Source organism: Oryctolagus cuniculus, chromosome 13 (genome assembly GCF_964237555.1).
Source record: "Oryctolagus cuniculus chromosome 13, mOryCun1.1, whole genome shotgun sequence".
NCBI classification, from domain to species: domain Eukaryota; kingdom Metazoa; phylum Chordata; class Mammalia; order Lagomorpha; family Leporidae; genus Oryctolagus; species Oryctolagus cuniculus.
In genome coordinates this window covers 107,252,954-107,271,359 of record NC_091444.1, presented here as the reverse complement: position 1 = coordinate 107,271,359, position 18,406 = coordinate 107,252,954, and the positions used below count along the sequence as shown (strand labels likewise).

At 58.4% G+C, this 18,406-nt stretch overlaps 1 protein-coding gene across 3 annotated transcripts in view; it reads left to right on the top strand.

Moving 5' to 3' along the window:
• Nucleotides 1-18,406, top strand: part of CCNY (cyclin Y) — a 138,672-nt gene that overhangs the window by 43,914 nt on the left and 76,352 nt on the right. Inside the window, exon 1 of one of the 3 annotated variants that reach the window (XM_017350698.2) lies at nt 2,480-2,502. The exons of the other annotated variants lie outside the window; for them this stretch is intronic. The gene's annotated coding sequence lies outside the window, so the exon portion shown is untranslated. Of the gene's footprint in view, nt 1-2,479; nt 2,503-18,406 lie in introns of those variants that run through there. 3 annotated transcript variants of the gene reach the window in all.

The following is an 18,406-nucleotide window of genomic DNA, read 5'->3' as shown; positions in this document are numbered from 1 at the left end:
CAGAGCCTCCTCTCGATGTCTGTGTCTGTCCCAGCCAGTCTTCTGTCGCTGCAACAGTGCGTCGGAGGCTGTGTGCTTATCCAGGGCTTATCATGGCTCACGGTCGTGCAGCAGGGCGCCTTGGCTGGAGGTGTCACACGCGTGACGGGGTACACGGGGAAGAGAGGGGGCCAAGAGGACAGTCCAGCCCTGTGGTCCCTGACCAGTTCTGCAAGGCCCAGCTGACTCCTTGACCCTGTTGACCTCATCACCTCTCCTAGCCCACCCCCGCCCGATGCAGCTGCCTGGGGGCCCTGCCTGCTGGTGCAGGAACCTCCGGGGGAGGAGCCACGTCCAGGCCGCATCCACACGCACACACCTGTGTCATCGCGTGCTCCACAGGTGCTCTCGGACCCCCTGTCGGGGGAGGAGCCACGTCCAGGCCGCATCCACACGCACACACCTGTGTCATCGCGTGCACCACAAGTGCTCTCGGACCCCCTGGCGTGGTTTAAATGAGTTGAGCGGATTGTGAAGTGTTTTCCTGTAAAGACATTGGTGTGGAATGGGCAGTTGCATGGTTAGGATGCTCTTTGGGTTCCTGTTCACAGCAGTGTAAAATCTTAGCGAGGAATACTCCTGCAGAGCTTTGAGTTCCCTACAGGCATTTCACTTCTGTGAGTTGTGTTTTTAAGATTATTTGAAAGGCAGAATAACAGAGAGGGAGAGCAGGAGAGAGACTGCTATGAGAGAGAGAGAGATTGATGTTTCGATCTACTGGTTCACTTCCCAGATGACCACAGTGACTAGGGCTGGGCCAGGAGCTCCCTTGGGGTCTCCCATGTGGGTGGTAGGGCCCCGTGTGCGTGGGCCATCATTAGCAGGGAGCTGGCTCGGCGGCGTGAACCAGCACCCTGATAGGTGGTGGTGGAGTGGCAGCTTAACCTGTGGCATCACAACACCAGCCTCTGTGCTTTATTTTTTAAAGCTGTTGTTTTAGTGTATTTTCAAAAAGATTGAATTCTTTAAATTTTTTTCCCAAGCATTAAACAGAATTGTTTATCTTGAGAGACACAGAAAGGGAGAGATGGACCTGTGGTGGTTCTGGGAGCCAGGAGCTCCTTCCAGGTCTCCATGTGGGCGGCAGGGGCCCAGGTACCTGAGGCTTCCCTGTTGTCGCCCAAGGGTGCGCATTAGCGGGAAGCTGGAACCCGGAACACAGCCAGGTACGGAGTCCAGGCCGTCCGTACAGGACACAGGGGTCCTCACTGGGGTTTTAACGGCTGGGCCAAGTGCCCGCCCTCTCTGCTCCACTCCCACTGTCCATTTTTGAAAAAATTTTTTTAAATCATTAAAAAGTTAAATATTTTGAGAGGCAAAGAAACACAAATGAAGAGTTTATTTTTTAAAAAGATGTATTTTATTTATTTCATAGTTAGACAGATGGAGAGGTGTAGACAGAGGTCTTCCATCCAGTAGTTCACTAGGGTTGGGCCAGGCTGAAGCCAGGAGCCCGGAGCTTCCTCCGGGTCTCCCACGTGGGTGCAGGGGCCCAAGCACTTGCACTGTCCTCAGCCGCATCCCCAGGTGGAGCAGCCGGGACTGGAACAGGCGCCCATGTCAGATGCTGACGTGGCAGGCGGTGGCTTCACCTGCTACACCACAGCTCCAGCCCCGCGACTTCACTCTTTTTTTTTTTTTTTTTGACAGGCAGAGTGGACAGTGAGAGAGAGAGAGACAGAGAGAAAGGTCTTCCTTTGCCGTTGGTTCACCCTCCAATGGCCGCCGCGGCTGGCGCACTGCGGCCGGCGCACCGTGCTGATCCGATGGCAGGAGCCAGGAGCCAGGTGCTTTTCCTGGTCTCCCACGGGGTGCAGGGCCCAAGCACCTGGGCCATCCTCCACTGCACTCCCTGGCCACAGCAGAGGGCTGGCCTGGAAGAGGGGCAACCGGGACAGAATCCGGCGCCCTGACCGGGACTAGAACCCGGTGTGCCGGCGCCGCTTGGTGGAGGATTAGCCTAGTGAGCCGCGGCGCCGGCCCGCGACTTCACTCTTTACAGAGTGCCTGGAGACCCATCACCATCGCTGCTTTCTAAACCACTGTGTGCACAGTGTGAGGGGTTTATCTAAGCAAGACTGTATAAATCTGACTTGGGGAAGAGCTCCATGTGAGAGTATGTGGAAATTCTCTGTCACGAGCTCTGTTTAAATTCAAGACACTGTGTGCACCTTGGACGCTAGCCAGGTAGGGTGTGTTTGTCCGTCTGCTGCAGCACGCTTGCATCAGGCTGAACTTCGCACACTGGGCTGGGGGAGGTGGAGCATTCCCAGTGTAGACGAAAGGTTCCTGTCCCTGAGCTCTGTGCTCAGCAGTCCGTCCTTATCTGCCGGTGTTTATTTGGCTCCTGATGTTTGCAGAGTACCAGCAAGATCGGTTCTCTCTCCTGGAGGACATTTGAAATTGAGAGAAAGCAAGAGGAATAAAATGGATAATCAGCTGGAGACAAGATCACGCATATATGTACGTTTAACTTTTATGACAAAGACAAGACTTTCATGCTTTCCAAAAAAGTGCTTTCCTTTCTAACTGAAGGCTTAATATCTTCACAGTCAGGTAGAACCTAGATTCACTTCTCCCGTGCTGAGTGATCAGAGTTTTTTTAGAATTATTTATTTGAAAGGTGGAGAGAGAGAGAGAGAGAGACAGACAGACAGACAAGACAGATCTTCTACCTGATGGTTCACTCTCCACGTGGCCGCATGCCAGGGCTGGCCCAGGCTGAAGCCAGGAGCTTGGAACTGTGTCTGGGTCTCCCACGTGGGTGCAGGGCCTAAGGACTGGGGCCGTCTTCCACTGCTTTCCCAGGTGCATTAGCAGAGAGTGGGATCAGAGTGGAACAGCCAAGGCCTGAACCTGCTCCCATGCGGGGTGCTGGCACTACAGGCAGCGGTTCAACCCTTGCCCACCAGCCCCGGTCTGGATTGAGGTTTTCAGTACTGATTTATTTAGATCTAATTTTAAGAAAAGAGATGGAATTCGTTTCCAAAGAACGGTGCAGCTCTTGTGTGTGCAGGGCCGCGTCCTTGACCACAATGCCGCGTTGAAGGGAGGCCTCTTGGACATGTTACCCTCATGTGTGTGCTGCGTGGACGTGCTCCTGAACCCCGCTTTCCACGGGGTCTGGGGTAGCACCGTGTGCCCGAGCTGTCTGGGAGGGTGGGGGACAGTGTGTGTACTGACCGGAATGGTGGGGCAGCACCGTGTGCCCGAGCTGTCTGGGAGGGTGGGGGACAGTGCGTGTACTGACTGGGATGGTGGGGCAGCACCGTGTGCCCGAGCTGTCTGGGAGGGTGGGGGACAGTGCGTGTACTGACTGGGATGGTGGGGCAGCACCGTGTGCCCGAGCTGTCTGGGAGGGTGGGGGACAGTGCGTGTACTGACTGGGATGGTGGGGCAGCACCGTGTGCCCGAGCTGTCTGGGAGGGTGGGGGACAGTGCGTGTACTGACTGGGATGGTGGGGCAGCACCGTGTGCCCGAGCTGTCTGGGAGGGTGGGGGACAGTGCGTGTACTGACCGGAATGGTGGGGTAGCACCGTGTGCCCGAGCTGTCTGGGAGGGTGGGGGACAGTGTGTGTACTGACCGGAATGGTGGGGCAGCACCGTGTGCCCGAGCTGTCTGGGAGGGTGGGGGACAGTGCGTGTACTGACTGGGATGGTGGGGCAGCACCGTGTGCCCGAGCTGTCTGGGAGGGTGGGGGACAGTGCGTGTACTGACTGGGATGGTGGGGCAGCACCGTGTGCCCGAGCTGTCTGGGAGGGTGGGGGACAGTGCGTGTACTGACCGGAATGGTGGGGTAGCACCGTGTGCCCGAGCTGTCTGGGAGGGTGGGGGACAGTGTGTGTACTGACTGGGATGGTGGGGCAGCACCGTGTGCCCGAGCTGTCTGGGAGGGTGGGGGACAGTGCGTGTACTGACTGGGATGGTGGGGCAGCACCGTGTGCCCGAGCTGTCTGGGAGGGTGGGGGACAGTGCGTGTACTGACTGGGATGGTGGGGCAGCACCGTGTGCCCGAGCTGTCTGGGAGGGTGGGGGACAGTGTGTGTACTGACCGGAATGGTGGGGCAGCACCGTGTGCCCGAGCTGTCTGGGAGGGTGGGGGACAGTGTGTGTACTGACTGGGATGGTGGGGCAGCACCGTGTGCCCGAGCTGTCTGGGAGGGTGGGGGACAGTGTGTGTACTGACCGGAATGGTGGGGCAGCACCGTGTGCCCGAGCTGTCTGGGAGGGTGGGGGACAGTGCGTGTACTGACCGGAATGGTGGGGCAGCACCGTGTGCCCGAGCTGTCTGGGAGGGTGGGGGACAGTGCGTGTACTGACTGGGATGGTGGTCTCCAGCCACGTGTGGCCGCTGGGCCCTGGAGATGCAGCCAGCGTGGCCGAAGCTCTGACCTTGCCGTGCTGCCTTGGGAGAATGAGATTGGAGCCACACGTGCTTGGTGGCGGCTGTGCCAGCCCAGATCCGGAGCTGCTGTGGCCGCCTGGAGTGTCCGATTAAGTGTAAGGAAAGGAAGGTGCACACTTGGAGGGTCGCGTAGCCACCTGTGTTTGTAATTACAGTTTCCATCGCAAGGGCTTGGCTCGAGAGTTGGTCCCCAGTCTTGTGTTAATGGTACTGAGAGGTGGGACCCTAACCCACTCAGTGGTGTGTGGAGGTGGGTGATTATTGTTACTTCCCTGGGGGCTTCGTCAGAGACCACAGAGACACCCCTCCCTGCCTGTCACCGTCACTTCCAGAACCTCCCGCCTCCTCTCTGAAGACGCTGCAGCGACAGCAAGCTGACTCGTGCGGACTTGCTGTGCCCACTGCTTCCGCCTCGACTCTTGGTCCTTGGGCTGCCTCCTGAGTCCCGTTTAAAAGTCCAGTTCTTTTTTTCACATAAACTCTTCCCTGTCTGTGAGTGCACTTCTGTGTTATGGTTAACATCTGTAGCATTCTGGTCTATGTGGTACCATATTTATGTATCTGGTCTCCTAATTATCCGCTTTCAGAGTTTCTCTATTATAGAAAATTCGGAGATGTCCAGTCACGCACATATACACGTGCATGCGTGAACACGTGCACACACATACATGTGCACAATGTAGACACATGCACACACACACATACATGCATACGCATGCCTACACATGCACATTTTGGGGCTACATCCTCCCTTTCTTGCCTAGAAATTCCTAGGATTAGAATTGCCAGGTCGAGGGGTGGGTGAGCTGTCTGCTGTTGAATGCACCCCGCCGGAGTCCCACCTGCGGTCAGCCCCCAGCCCGGCCGCGCCCCTCTGCCCTCTGAGCTGGCCGCTGCGCAAGGCTGCTGTTCATGGAGTGAGGAGGGCGGGTCAGGGGCAGTGTGTGTTTGTTTATTTTAAGGATTTATTTACTTCTTTGAAAGAGTTCAAGAGAGGCAGAGGCAGAGAGAGAGAGGTCTTCCATCCCGCTGGTTTGCTCCCTAAATGGCCACAGTGGCCGGAGCTGGGCTGTTCTGAAGCCAGGAGCCAGGAGCTTCTTCCAGGTCTCCCACACAGGTGCAGGGGCCCAAGGACTTGGGCCGTCCTCCACTGCTTTCCCAGGCCACAGCAGGGAGCTGGATCGGAAGTGGGGCCCTCGGGACTTGAACCAGCGCCCATATGGGACACTGGCACTGCAGGTGGTGACTTCACCGGCCGCACCACAGCGCCAGCCGCAGGGACTGTGTGTTGTGGAGTCAGCCTTAGGTGCGGCTGCCTTCTCATGGTTGTTCTTTCTGCTCTGTTCAGGGTGAAAGGCGAAGTGGACTGGGAGGAGGGATCCAGGCTGATGTGTGTGGGGGGGGGGCGGCTGGTCTACAGGGACCTTCTGGGTTGGCTTGTTCTCAGCGGGAGGTGCCTGCAGGGGGAGGGGTTTGTGCCAAGCCGTCCCTTGTGCTGCTCAATAGAGAGACTTGGTTCCTGGGACGGCGAGGCCGGCGTTCTCCAGTGCGCGCTTTACCAGCGAAGGAACAGGGGCTGCTGTGTCCCTGCCCTGGGTCAGCCCCGCGGCCCGAAGGCCCCGTTGGCGCAGGGCTGTGCTTCCTCGAGGCGGAGCTGCCCGGTCCGAGCGGGCCAAGTGCTGAGCGCCCCGGTCTGGCACTGACGACAGGTGCTTGTTGACAGTTCTGGGACGGGGAGAGGCTCTTTCCTCCCTGCACCTCCGTTAGGACGCCGTCTTGTCTTAGTTTTGAGAAGGGTCTCCAGTGCAGGGCCTTGTCAGAGAATCAGAGACCGTGGTGGAGCCCGTGCTGTGGTAAAGCCTGGGTCTGGGGCTGTGCACGGCCCACTGCCCCCAAGCTTTAGTGTCCATGGGGAAAGGGTTTTCCCCTTCCTCCTCCTCTTCCTCTTCTTCCACTTCTTCTTCCTTTTTTTTTTTTTTTTTTTTAAGATGTACTTTTTATTTGAGAGGCAGAGTTAGAGAGAGAGTCTTCCATCTGCTGGTTCACACTGCAAATGGCCGCCAGTGACCTTCTTCCAGGTCTCCCACATGGGTGCAGGGGCCCGAGGACTTGCGCCATCTTCTACTGCTCTCCCAGCCCATAGCTGGATCAGAAGTGGAGCAGCCAGGACTCGAACCGGTGGCCATGTGGGATGCCAGCACTGCAGGTGGCAGCTTTACCCACTATGCCACAGCGCCAGCCCCGATTTCTCTTACTTTTTACGACTCTGTGTCTTTTCTCAGCTGTGGTAGAGGGGCAGACATTGTTTTCTGCCACTCAGATGTGGTAGGCACACACCCAGCTGCCTGCCAGTGTTCCAAGAGGGCTCCATAGGGCGGCAAGGACTGAGGGTCTCCTGGGGGCTTGGGAGCGCCCTCCTGGCTGGGGGTTCAAGTGGAAGCTTTCTGACGGGAAGAGGCACAAGATCCGGGTGCCGCGGGCCATCTCTGGCTCTCGGGAGAGGACTCGGGCACCCGAGGGCGTGAGGCTGGCGGGTGGAGCAGGACTGAGCAGGCCGGTCGCCCGGCCTCAGGCCAGGAGCTTCCCCCGCTGAATTCTCTGTCCCTGTCACTGCGGCTCTTCAGAAGTCAGAGTGTGGGGAGGCACGGCAGTCACCTGCCTGCGGCCCGGGGGGCTTCCTGCCGACCTGGCTGGCTTTGTGGAGGGAGTGCAGTGCTGTCATGTGAAGAGCCATGTGGACGAACGCGTAGCCACACAGAAATGACCTTGCCGTGCAGTGTGGACGGGACGGTTAAGAGAGTACCTGGGGGGTGGGACTGTGTCCCTGGAACACACACACACACACACACACACACCTGGGGACTCAGCAGCCGTGTGGTGCAGCCCACCCGCGGGGGCGGACGTGGAGTCGGCACATTGGCACACAGGATCGGTCTCAGCACAGCTTGGGGAAGCCGTGGCCACTGGCCAGGTTAAACAGGTGTGTTTCCTGTAATCCTTGAAAACCTGGGTTCTTACTCTCAGAAAACTGAAGAAATTCCAGTGTACCTTTCCCAGGACAGAATTAGGGAAACGTACGCTCTGGGAGTGACAGCTCCTTCACCAGCCCCAGCCCCCCCCCCCCCCCCGGGTCAGTTCCTGCCCGAGGGAGGAGGCACGTCCGGCTTGGAGATGTGTTCCTGAGACGAAGTCCCTGGCTGTTTCCCACAGGTGCACGCTTCGTAACTGCCCCTCACAGATGTGCGTTTCTAATCAGTACCTTTATCAGCCATGTCTTGGTAAAGTGCGTGTTGATGTACACCTGTGTGACGCTGAACGCTGCAGACACCCTGTGATGGGATTGTCCTCTCAGCCCTTGTTTGTTCTCCTGGGGAACTGCCGTCTCTCTACCCTTTACTTGCTGAATATTACGGTTACTGCTGCATTAAGCCTGTGATTATGCAGTGCACTGAAATTATGTTTTTGCAGAAATTAAAAGAAAAAAAGGAGGGAGAAAGGGAAAGAGGGAAGAATGGTTATAGAATGGTTATCTTGTTAGAATTGTTCCCATGATCAACAACAGCAACACAGGCAACCCAGTTAAGAAAGGCGCAAAGGACTCGAACAGGCATTTTCCAAGAGAGGAAATCCAAAAGGCCAACAGACACATGCAGAAATGGTGAGGATCACCAGCCACCAGGAAAATGCAAATCAAAACCACAGTGAGGTTTCACCTCACCCGATTAGAATGCTCTCATACAGAAATCAGTAAACAACAGATGCTGGCGAGGATGTGGGAAAAGGTCTCCTGACCCACTGCTGGTGGGAATGCACACTGGTAAAGGCCACTGTGGAGACAGTGTGGAGATGCCTGAGAAGTCTGAGCACAGACCTGCCATGTGACCCAGCCATAGCACTCCTGGGAATTTTCAGCACATGCAAGAGTGATCCGTTCCCCCTTGTTCATTGCAGCTCAGTTCACAAGAGTTAAGATAAGGATCGACCCAGATGTCAGTCAACTATTGAACAGATAAAGAAATTAGGTTATATATACATGATGGAGTACTACTTAGCTGTAAAAAAAAATGAGATCCAGTCTTTTGCAACAAGATGGATGTAATTGGAAACCATTACACTTAGTGAAATAAGCCAGTCCCGAAAAGACAGATATGATCATAAGTTTACCCTGATCCAAGGTAACTAATAGAGTACCCAAACTGTAATGTATTGAGTGAAATAGACATTTGAGATTCGATGGTTGTTCATAGCCCTTGTCTATACTGTTGAGGAACAGTGCTTTTTTTTTTTTTCTTCATACTATTTGTTGAACTTTTTTTTTTTTTTATTTGACAGGTGGAGTCATAGACAGTGAGAGACAGAGAGAAAGGTCTTCCTTCCGTTGGTTCACCCCCCAAATGGCCACAACGGCCAGCGCACTGCGCCAATCTGAAGCCAGGAGCCAGGTGCTTCCACCCGGTCTCCCATGCGGTTGCAGAGCCCAAGCACCTGGGCCATCCTCCACTGCACTCCCGGGCCACAGCAGAGAGCTGGCCTGGAAGAGGGGCAACCAGGACAGAATCCGGCACCCTTATGGGATGCCAGTGCCGCAGGTGGAGGATTAACCAAGTGAGCCTCGGTGCCGGCCCCTGTTGAACTTCTTTGCTTAGTGTACTGTACGTTAGTGTACTGTATGATCATTAAGAAACTGTGGTCTCACCGCCACCTGGCCCTCTAAGTGTCTTGCGCTGCTCTTTCTGCAACATAGCGGTGCCAGAGGCCGCCAAGTGCCCTGGCACTGCCCACAGTTTGAAATGTGGGCGTGGGCTTGCAGGCTCCAGGAGGCTGGCCTTGGAGGGCTAGGACAGGGCCGGGGGCCTACTGTCTCCTGTCTGGGAGGCCAGAGGGGGTGGGCAGAGAGCGAGGTCCAGAGCCAGGACAGCCATAGAAGCCAGAGCGGGACAGAGCTTGAGGGTGAAGAGGGGTCGGCCACGGTGGGTGTTGAGGCGAGTGCCAGGAGGCTGGGGAGCGCCCGGGGCGTCTGCTGAGTGACCGAGGCCAGTGTGTGCTCAGAGATTACCCCTGTCACGGGAGCCGAGCTGGCATTCGCCACGGTGACAGGAGGATGGACCTCGCGCTCGTGACACCCAGAGGTGGCTTTGTTTCCAGTGTATTTCCCCCAAGTGGCAGACGCTTTTGTGCTTTGAAGGCTCAGAAGAGTGAGCCAGTACGGAGAAAGAGGTTCCAGATAGAGCCCCACCCTGCAGGGGGAGGCAGGAGCAGACAGCGGGGAGCCTCCGCGTCCCCGGGAGAGGGGTTGTACACTTGAGGTGGTCACAGCCATCCTGCAAACACTGCCTGCCAAAACTGCTGTCAGCCACACAGCAACTCACCACGAGTGCCCGTGTCAGCCCGCTGCCCAGCACCGTGTGCACAAGGCCGTGCCGTGTGTGTGGCTGCTCCCGGGTCACAGGGCGTCCCAATCATTCCCGCCACCGTGTGCAGGAGGCTGTGATGTGTGTGTGGCTGCTCCGTGTCACAGGGCGTCCCTCTCACTGTGTCACAGGGCGTCCCTCTCACTGTGTCCCGATCATTCCCGCCACCGTGTGCACGCGGCCGTGACGTGTGTGTGGCTGCTCCCGTGTCCCTGGCCGTCCGCCCCTCTCACTGTGTCCCGATCATTCCCGCCGCCGTGTGCACGAGGCCGTGACGTGTGTGTGGCTGCTCTGTGTCACAGGGTGTCCCGATCATTCCCACCACCGTGTGCACGAGGCCGTGACGTGTGTGTGGCTGCTCCCGTGTCCCTGGCCGTCCGCCCCTCTCACTGTGTCCCGATCATTCCCGCCGCCGTGTGCACGAGGCCGTGACGTGTGTGTGGCTGCTCCCGGGTCCCTGGCCGTCCGGCACTCTCACTGTGTGCCCCTCAGACTGCTGCTGTGTCCCCGCTGGGCATTTGGGGCTTGTGTGCCTGCAGGGTGCCTGGGTTACCCCTCCAGCTCTGCCCTCCTCCTCTGTCCTGTCGCATATGAGTTAGCCGTGTAACTGGCCTCAGAGCTGAAACACTCTGCTTAAAATCGTGGCTGTTTCTATTCCGTTTGTTGTTTCCTCTGCTGGGACGTAAGCCGTGAGGGCATTTCTAAACCCAGGAATGACTTGAAATGTGGCAGGAAAACAGCGTTGCGAGGCAGGAGGTGAGCCCGAGTCCAGCTGGGCAGACTCGAGTTTGGACCCTGGCCCTGCGCCTTGCTGGGTATGGTTCCGGGTGGGCACGTCCTGTCACTTTGTGCACGTAATTAATCCGTCAAGTGGGGTAAGGAAGCCTGCTCCGGGACGAGCTGTGCACAGCAGAGGGGAAGCGCCCGGTCGGGCTCACACCTGCTGCCCCGGAGGGCGCCGCCGCTCTCCCCTCTGGGTCGGGTGAGTGGCCGAGCGGAGAGGGTTCCGGGGGTGGCCTCCGCTCTCTGTGGGGGCAGGGCAGGCCTGCCGGCTGGCTGTGTGCCTCCACTCCTCTGACGCCGGCCTGGGACGCAGGCTGTGTTGGCTTGCTTTCCAGCATGCCCCGCCAGCCAGGTAGCATTGCTGTTCTGGGGCTGCTGGCTGCACAGAGGAAACCTTTACTGTGGGGAAGCAGAGGCCTGCGGGCCACAGTGTCGTTTTGTACAGTTCTCACCAACGCGCAACTTGCCAGCGTCGTGGCGGAGCCGGTAAAGCTGCTGTGGTGCTGGCATCCCATGTGGGCGCTGGTTCAAGTCCCGGCTGCTCCACTTCCAATCCAGCTCTCTGCTGTGGCCTGGGAAAGCAGTAGAAGATGGCCCAAGTCCTTGGGCCCTGCACCCACATGGGCGATTTGAAGAAGCTCCTGGCTTCGGATTGGCCCAGCTCTGGCCATTGTGGCCATTTGGGGAGTGGACCAATGGTTGGAAAACTCTCTCTCTAAGTCTTCCTCTCAAATAAATAAATAAATATGTAAAACAAAAGATAATCTCTCTGTTTCTTGCTGTAACTTTCAAAGAAATAAATCTTCAAAAGAAAACTGACAGAAATAATATAATTAGATGCTGTAACATTTACAGCAAGAGGCACGGCTTATAAAAATTGTTTTTCCCAAATAAAGTCCCTCTGCTTTGCTTTTGACCACAGAACTCTGACATACTGATACTGAATGATTTTTTTTTTCCTTTTCAGAACAAATGGTGAGACTGAGAATTTTTTTTTTTTTTTAAGATTTATTTGAAAGAGTTACAGAGAGGCGGAGAGAGAGAGAGGGAGGAAGGGAGGGAGGGAGGGAGAGAGGGAGAGAGAGAGAGAGAGAAAGGTCTTTCATTCACTGGTTCACTCCCCAAATGGCTACAACGGTCAAAGCTAGGCCAATCCAAAGCTAGGAGCCAGGAGCTTCTTTCAGGTTTACCATGTGAGTGCAGGGACCCACTTGGTCCATCTTCCACTGCTTTCCCAGGTGCGTTAGCAGGGAGCTGGATTGGAAGTGGAGCAGCCGGGACTTGAACTGGCGCCCATGTGGGAGGCTGGTATTGTAGGAAATGTCTTAACCTGCTGTGCTACAACTCCAGCCCCCGAGAATTCTATGAAACCAGAGGTGGAATGTTACCGTGGGGTCCTTTTTTTTTTTTTTCCCTTTGAATCTTTAATGCCTTTGACAGGGTTCCTTCCAGGGCTCAGTGGGAACACGGATGTCCCCCCGCCCCCGACAGAAGCAGGAGAGGAGCTTGCTCCGTGGGAGGCGGACAAGCTGGGACAGATGTCCTAACGGTGCTGGTCTCGGGGCTGCACCCCTCCTCCAGCTCTGATAACCCAGTGCACATCCGTTCTCAGTGCTGTAGAATGTGCCGTACGTATTTAGCCATGAAGATATTTCCAGCCGAGAAGGGAGCCAGTTGGAAGTGTTCCATCGAATGGTGATGCACTGTCGATTTTTTTTTTGGCTTGTCAAGTTGTCTGGGCCTGTTTTTATGCATAGCATCCTGAAGTCCTATATCTGTGTCTCTAAAAAGAAAAAAAGGTAAACAAGCCGAAGAGAGAGCTGGAGGGGTGGGGAGGGGGAGGCTTTGGGTTGTAGGGACGCGGACACGGAGGACGAGCGGTTTGTCCTTCGTACCTGTGCGAGCGGCGGCGTCGCGTGGTGCTCTGACGTTCTCTCCTGACCCTGCTCCAGGGCGAGATGTGGGCAGCAGTGCCTCTGTCCTGGGAGGTGGGCTGTTGGGGAGGGGAGGGCTCCGAGGGCGTGGGGTTCTTAAAAGCACTTGCACCAGTACCCTAAGTAAAGGATTAAGCTGCGTTAGCTACTGCTGCTGGCCTAGCAGGTTACCCTGAGGTCTGTGGCGTAGAACCTCGCGCCGTTTCACGGTGCTGTCAGAGCGCTGACTTCACACAGGCTTCAGGGGGCAGATCCGGCTGTGGGCAGCCCCGTCCCTCGTGGGCTCTGGGGACTGCAGGCTGTGGCAGGCCCCGTCCCTCGTGGGCTCTGGGGGACTGCAGGCTGTGGGCAGCCCCGTCCCTCGTGGGCTCTGGGGGACTGCAGGCTGTGGGCAGCCCTGTCCCTCGTGGGCTCTGGGGGACTGCAGGCTGTGGGCAGGCCCTGTCCCTCGTGGGCTCTGGGAGACCCTGCAGGCTGTGGGCAGGCCCCGTCCCTCGTGGGCTCTGGGAGACCCTGCAGGCTGTGGGCAGCCCTGTCCCTCGTGGGCTCTGGGAGACCCTGCAGGCTGTGGGCAGGCCTTGTCCCTCGTGGGCTCTGGGGGACTGCAGGCTGTGGGCAGCCCCGTCCCTCTGTGGGCTCTGGGGGACTGCAGGCTGTGGGCAGGCCCTGTCCCTCTGTGGGCTCTGGGAGACTGCAGGCTGTGGGCAGCCCCGTCCCTCGTGGGCTCTGGGGGACTGCAGGCTGTGGGGCAGGCCCTGTCCCTCGTGGGCTCTGGGAGACTGCAGGCTGTGGGCAGGCCCTGTCCCTCTGTGGGCTCTGGGGGACTGCAGGCTGTGGGCAGCCCCGTCCCTCGTGGGCTCTGGGGGACTGCAGGCTGTGGGGCAGGCCCCATCCCTCGTGGGCTCTGGGGACTGCAGGCTGTGGGCAGCCCTGTCCCTCGTGGGCTCTGGGGGACTGCAGGCTGTGGGCAGGCCCTGTCCCTCGTGGGCTCTGGGGGACCCTGCAGGCTGTGGGCAGGCCCTGTCCCTCGTGGGCTCTGGGAGACTGCAGGCTGTGGGGCAGGCCCTGTCCCTCGTGGGCTCTGGGAGACTGCAGGCTGTGGGCAGCCCCGTCCCTCGTGGGCTCTGGGGGACTGCAGGCTGTGGGGCAGGCCCTGTCCCTCGTGGGCTCTGGGGGACTGCAGGCTGTGGGCAGCCCCGTCCCTCATGGGCTCTGGGGGACTGCAGGCTGTGGGGCAGGCCCTGTCCCTCTGTGGGCTCTGGGGGACTGCAGGCTGTGGGGCAGGCCCCGTCCCTCGTGGGCTCTGGGGACTGCAGGCTGTGGGCAGGCCCTGTCCCTCGTGGGCTCTGGGAGACTGCAGGCTGTGGGCAGGCCCTGTCCCTCGTGGGCTCTGGGGGACTGCTGGCTGTGGGCAGCCCTGTCCCTCGTGGGCTCTGGGGGACTGCAGGCTGTGGGCAGCCCCGTCCCTCGTGGGCTCTGGGAGACTGCAGGCTGTGGGCAGGCCCTGTCCCTCGTGGGCTCTGGGGGACTGCAGGCTGTGGGCAGCCCCGTCCCTCGTGGGCTCTGGGAGACTGCAGGCTGTGGGCAGGCCCTGTCCCTCGTGGGCTCTGGGGGACTGCAGGCTGTGGGCAGGCCCTGTCCCTCGTGGGCTCTGGGGGACTGCAGGCTGTGGGCAGCCCTGTCCCTCTGTGGGCTCTGGGGGACTGCAGGCTGTGGGCAGGCCCTGTCCCTCGTGGGCTCTGGGGGACTGCAGGCTGTGGGCAGGCCCCGTCCCTCGTGGGCTCTGGGGGACTGCAGGCTGTGGGCAGGCCCTGTCCCTCGTGGGCTTTGGGGCACTTCAGGCTGTGGGCAGGCCCTGTCCCTCTGTGGGCTCTGGGGGACTGTGTCTTTGCCTCCTGATCCAGGAAGCTGCTCATATTCCGCGGTACTCATCCTCAGAGCCAGCCACAGTGGGTCGGGTCCTTCTCACATTGCGTCTCTGACTCCTTTTGCCCCCATCTTCCCCGTCTAGGGATCCTGGAGTTACCGCTGGGTCCACCTGGAATAACCAGGCTAATTTTTATCTCTTCAAGTCAGCCCTTTGAATTAGCAACTCCAATTCCACCTGCAGCCCTGATTCCCTTTGCCGTTTAAGTTAGCGTACTGAAAGGTAGTTGGGACGTGGCTGTCTTTGGGGGTCATGTTTATGCCTCCCACAAAAACTGTACAGTATCTTAATATGCTTTTATTAATATCCATAGCTAAGTCTCACTGGCTCAGTTAAGTGACTGTAAACCCACATTCTTAGTTCTCTAGTTGTACGCCTTAGGGTCGCTGTGTCTCAGCGATTTACATGTTGATAGTCTTGTTTGCCTTGCGGAGGGCTGTGTTCCCTTATGGAGGGAAAGTGCTCCCTCCAGGAGTGGTCTGAGGCCTGGGCTCCCTGGAGCTGGCCGTCTGTGGAGGAACTCTTACACAGTGGAGTCCACACTGCAGAACCAGAGTCGTCCCTCCAGGCCGTGGAGGGGCAGGCAGGGGAGGGGGCTCTGAGCCTTAGGCAGGGAGAAGGGAGGGAGGTGTGAAGGTCCTGGCAGGTGCAGGGAGGAGCTTACCAGGTGCAGGGCTCCAGCTCCCTGCTGGCCTCTGCGAAGGCCAGGGGACAGTGATGGGGCCCTGATGGCTGGTGGGCCGTGGGCTTGGGCTGCAGGGGAGACACCGAATGGAGCGCAGCTGCGTGCTCTGGGCGGGGCCTGGGGCAGCAGCATGGAGGGCTGGCGTGTGCAGCCCTCTCTCTGAGTCGGCTCCTGGGCAGGCATCGTGATTTGTCTCCGTATGCCCGCAGCCTAGCACAGCCGTCCTCAAATGCTTTGGTCTCAGGACCTTATCTATAGTGTTAAAAATTGACTTGGGTAAACTTTGTCGTCTGTTGCTGGTGGGAGTGTAGAATGTTGTAGCTGGTGTGGAGAAGTTTGGCAGTTCTTCAAAATGTCAGTCGTTGAACCACCGCGTGATGCAGCCGTTCCCCTTGTAGTTACACGCTGGTGGTAGCTGCAGACCTGGGTTCACACGAAGGCTTGCACACAGATGGCCGTAGCGGCAGAGTCCACGGTGGCCAGGCGGTGGGTGGAGGAGCGGCAGATGTGCACGGTGGATTTCGCTGGGCCGGGACAGGCGGGCAGTATTGGTGCGTGCCATGACGCAGATGAACTCTGAAAGCATTCTGCTAGTGAAAGGCCATGTAGGTCGTACGGCTCCGCTTATGTGCAGTGTCTGGAGCCGGAAGCAGGTGTGGCTGCCTCGAGCAGGCAGAGGGGCGTGGGAGGGACGTTAACAGGCGTGAGACAGCTTTCTCGTGTGATTGCAGTAGGCGATGATTGTGCAACCTTGGGAGTGTGCTAGAACACACCAGAACGTACGCTTTCCACTGGTGTGTGACTTCCATCTCAGCAAAAAACTACATCTCCATAAAAAAGTTGAGCACCCCAAAGGGTCTTTGTCTATAGATACTGCTCATATTTGAAGCTGAAATTGATAATCTGAAAATACTAGATGTTAAAGTAAAGTACTCGGGCCGGCGCCGCGGCTCACTAGGCTAATCCTCCGCCTGCGGCGCCAGCACACCGGGTTCTAGTCCCGGTCGGGGTGCTGGATTCTGTCCCGGTTGCCCCTCTTCCAGGCCAGCTCTCTGCTGTGGCCCGGGAGTGCAGTGGAGGATGGCCCAAGTGCTTGGGCCCTGCACCCCATGGGAGACCAGGATAAGTACCTGGCTCCTGCCATTGGATCAGCGCAGTGCTCCAGCTGCAGCGCGCTGGCCGCGGTGGCCATTGGAGGGTGAACCAACGGCAAAGGAAGACCTTTCTCTCTGTCTCTCTCTCTCACTGTCCACTCTGCCTGTCAAAAAAAAAAAACTAGTTAAAGTAAAGTAGCCATCATGCGTAGAGATAACGTTTTAGAACCCAAGGGTCACTAAACTTTCCCAAACAAGGGCTGCCTTGTTTCACTTTGGTGTCTGGTCGCCGGGAGGCACCGGGGTGTCTGTCTGTGCCCCTGTCTCTGTTGGTCTTCTGCGAGGCATTGCTTCGGCGGCAGTGCGAGCGTGGCAGAGGTCCTGCCCCACGCAGAGGTGATTGGACAAGGAAGCAGTGCCTGGAGTGACGTCAGACTGGACAGATGGTCATTGTAAGGGTCGCTGCACGTGGCGTCTGAAACCGTTTTCTCTGTTATGTTACGAGTTGTTGATGTGGCCTGCACTCTGACTGGACTCTGCATGGGTGGTTCTGTAACACGCCCGTCCCCTGGGGAAGTACCGGCTCAGCGAGTGGCGTCCGCTCACTGGCACCTTTCACTCTGAGGTCCCCTGTGTTCGCGTCACCGTGGAGACCCACTGGGAGGAGGCTCTCGGGGGCACGGGGGCAGACGGGAGCTTCAGAGCTCTCACTTTTAAGAAGGCCCAGCTGTGACTCTGTGGTCAGCGTCCGTGGCTGTGGACTTGACTGGCTCACTGCATAAGAGAGGAGGGAGGGACACAGGGGGCGGGACTTGGCCTCGTGCTAACCTGTCCGTGCTGCAAGCTCAAGGCCTCTGTGGCTGCCTCGTGTGTGTGTGTGTGTGTGTGTGTGTGTGTGTGGAGGAGAGTCTGCAGGGACTTGGGGTGGCGTCTTGTTTGTGTGGCAGACTGGCAGCAGAGACTGAGGGCAGAGGGGCACAGGTCGCTGCAGTTCAGAGCCGTGCTGTAGCCAGCCCTCATCCTTGCTCGCGAGCCGGGGAGGGTGCGGTACACTGGCTCACAGGCCTGGAAACAGACCCAGAGAGGCAGTGGAATCGTCTGCAGCGGGGTGGTCGGTCAGCGGTGGAGCGTGCGCCCGACCTCAGGCTGCCTGCTCCCTGATGTGTGCTGGCTGGTTGTAACGGGAACCTAGTGAGGGGCTGAGATGGGATTCCTCACGGCCAGAGACGAGGCACACGCCGACGAAGCTGAGGGCAGACGTCCACCTGAGATCAGACGTGGATGGAGACCAGAGAGAGAGAGTGCAGGGCAAATGCTAGCCACTCTCCAGGGGTGGCGTGGTCACTGCCCAGAGATTGGTGTGGCTGTCACAGTGTGAACATCAACAGCTCTGAGGGGCTCCTGGCACGTAATCCCGGCACTGATTGGCTTGGCTGTGACGGGCATGGTGCTGGCTGGGGGCCTGGCACATAATCCCGGCACTGCCGCGTGTCTCGAGAGAGCAGGGGGCAGGCTTGGCTTGGCTGTGACGGGCATGGTGCTGGCTGGGGGCCTGGCACATAATCCCGGCACTGCCGCATGTCTCGAGAGAGCAGGGGGCAGGCTTGGCTTGGCTGTGACGGGCATGGTGCTGGCTGGGGGCCTGGCACATAATCCCGGCACTGCCGCGTGTCTCGAGAGAGCAGGGGGCAGGCTTGGCTTGGCTGTGACGGGCATGGTGCTGGCTGGGGGCCTGGCACATAATCCCGGCACTGCCGCGTGTCTCGAGAGAGCAGGGGGCAGGCTTGGCTTGGCTGTGCGGGCATGGTGCTGGCTGGGGGCTTCCTTGCCTGCCCCCTTGGACTTACGTGGTTCGAGTGTCCCCATGGGTGCCAAGGGAGAGGGCCCACGCGTCTGATCGGCTTGCCCATGGAGGAAGGCAGGCGGCACACGCCCAGCGCGGAGCCGGTCTGCCTTACAGGAGACGTTTCTCTCTCCAGCGACTCAGCAAACAGTAGTTTGGTTCTGAGCTCAGGGTTAAAGCAGCATGGGGAGGGGGCAGGCAGCGCCCGGCGGGACGGCTGACTTAGCTGTGACTCTGACCGCGCAGGGTCTGGGAAGCCCCGTTTCCTCCCCCATGCTAGGCC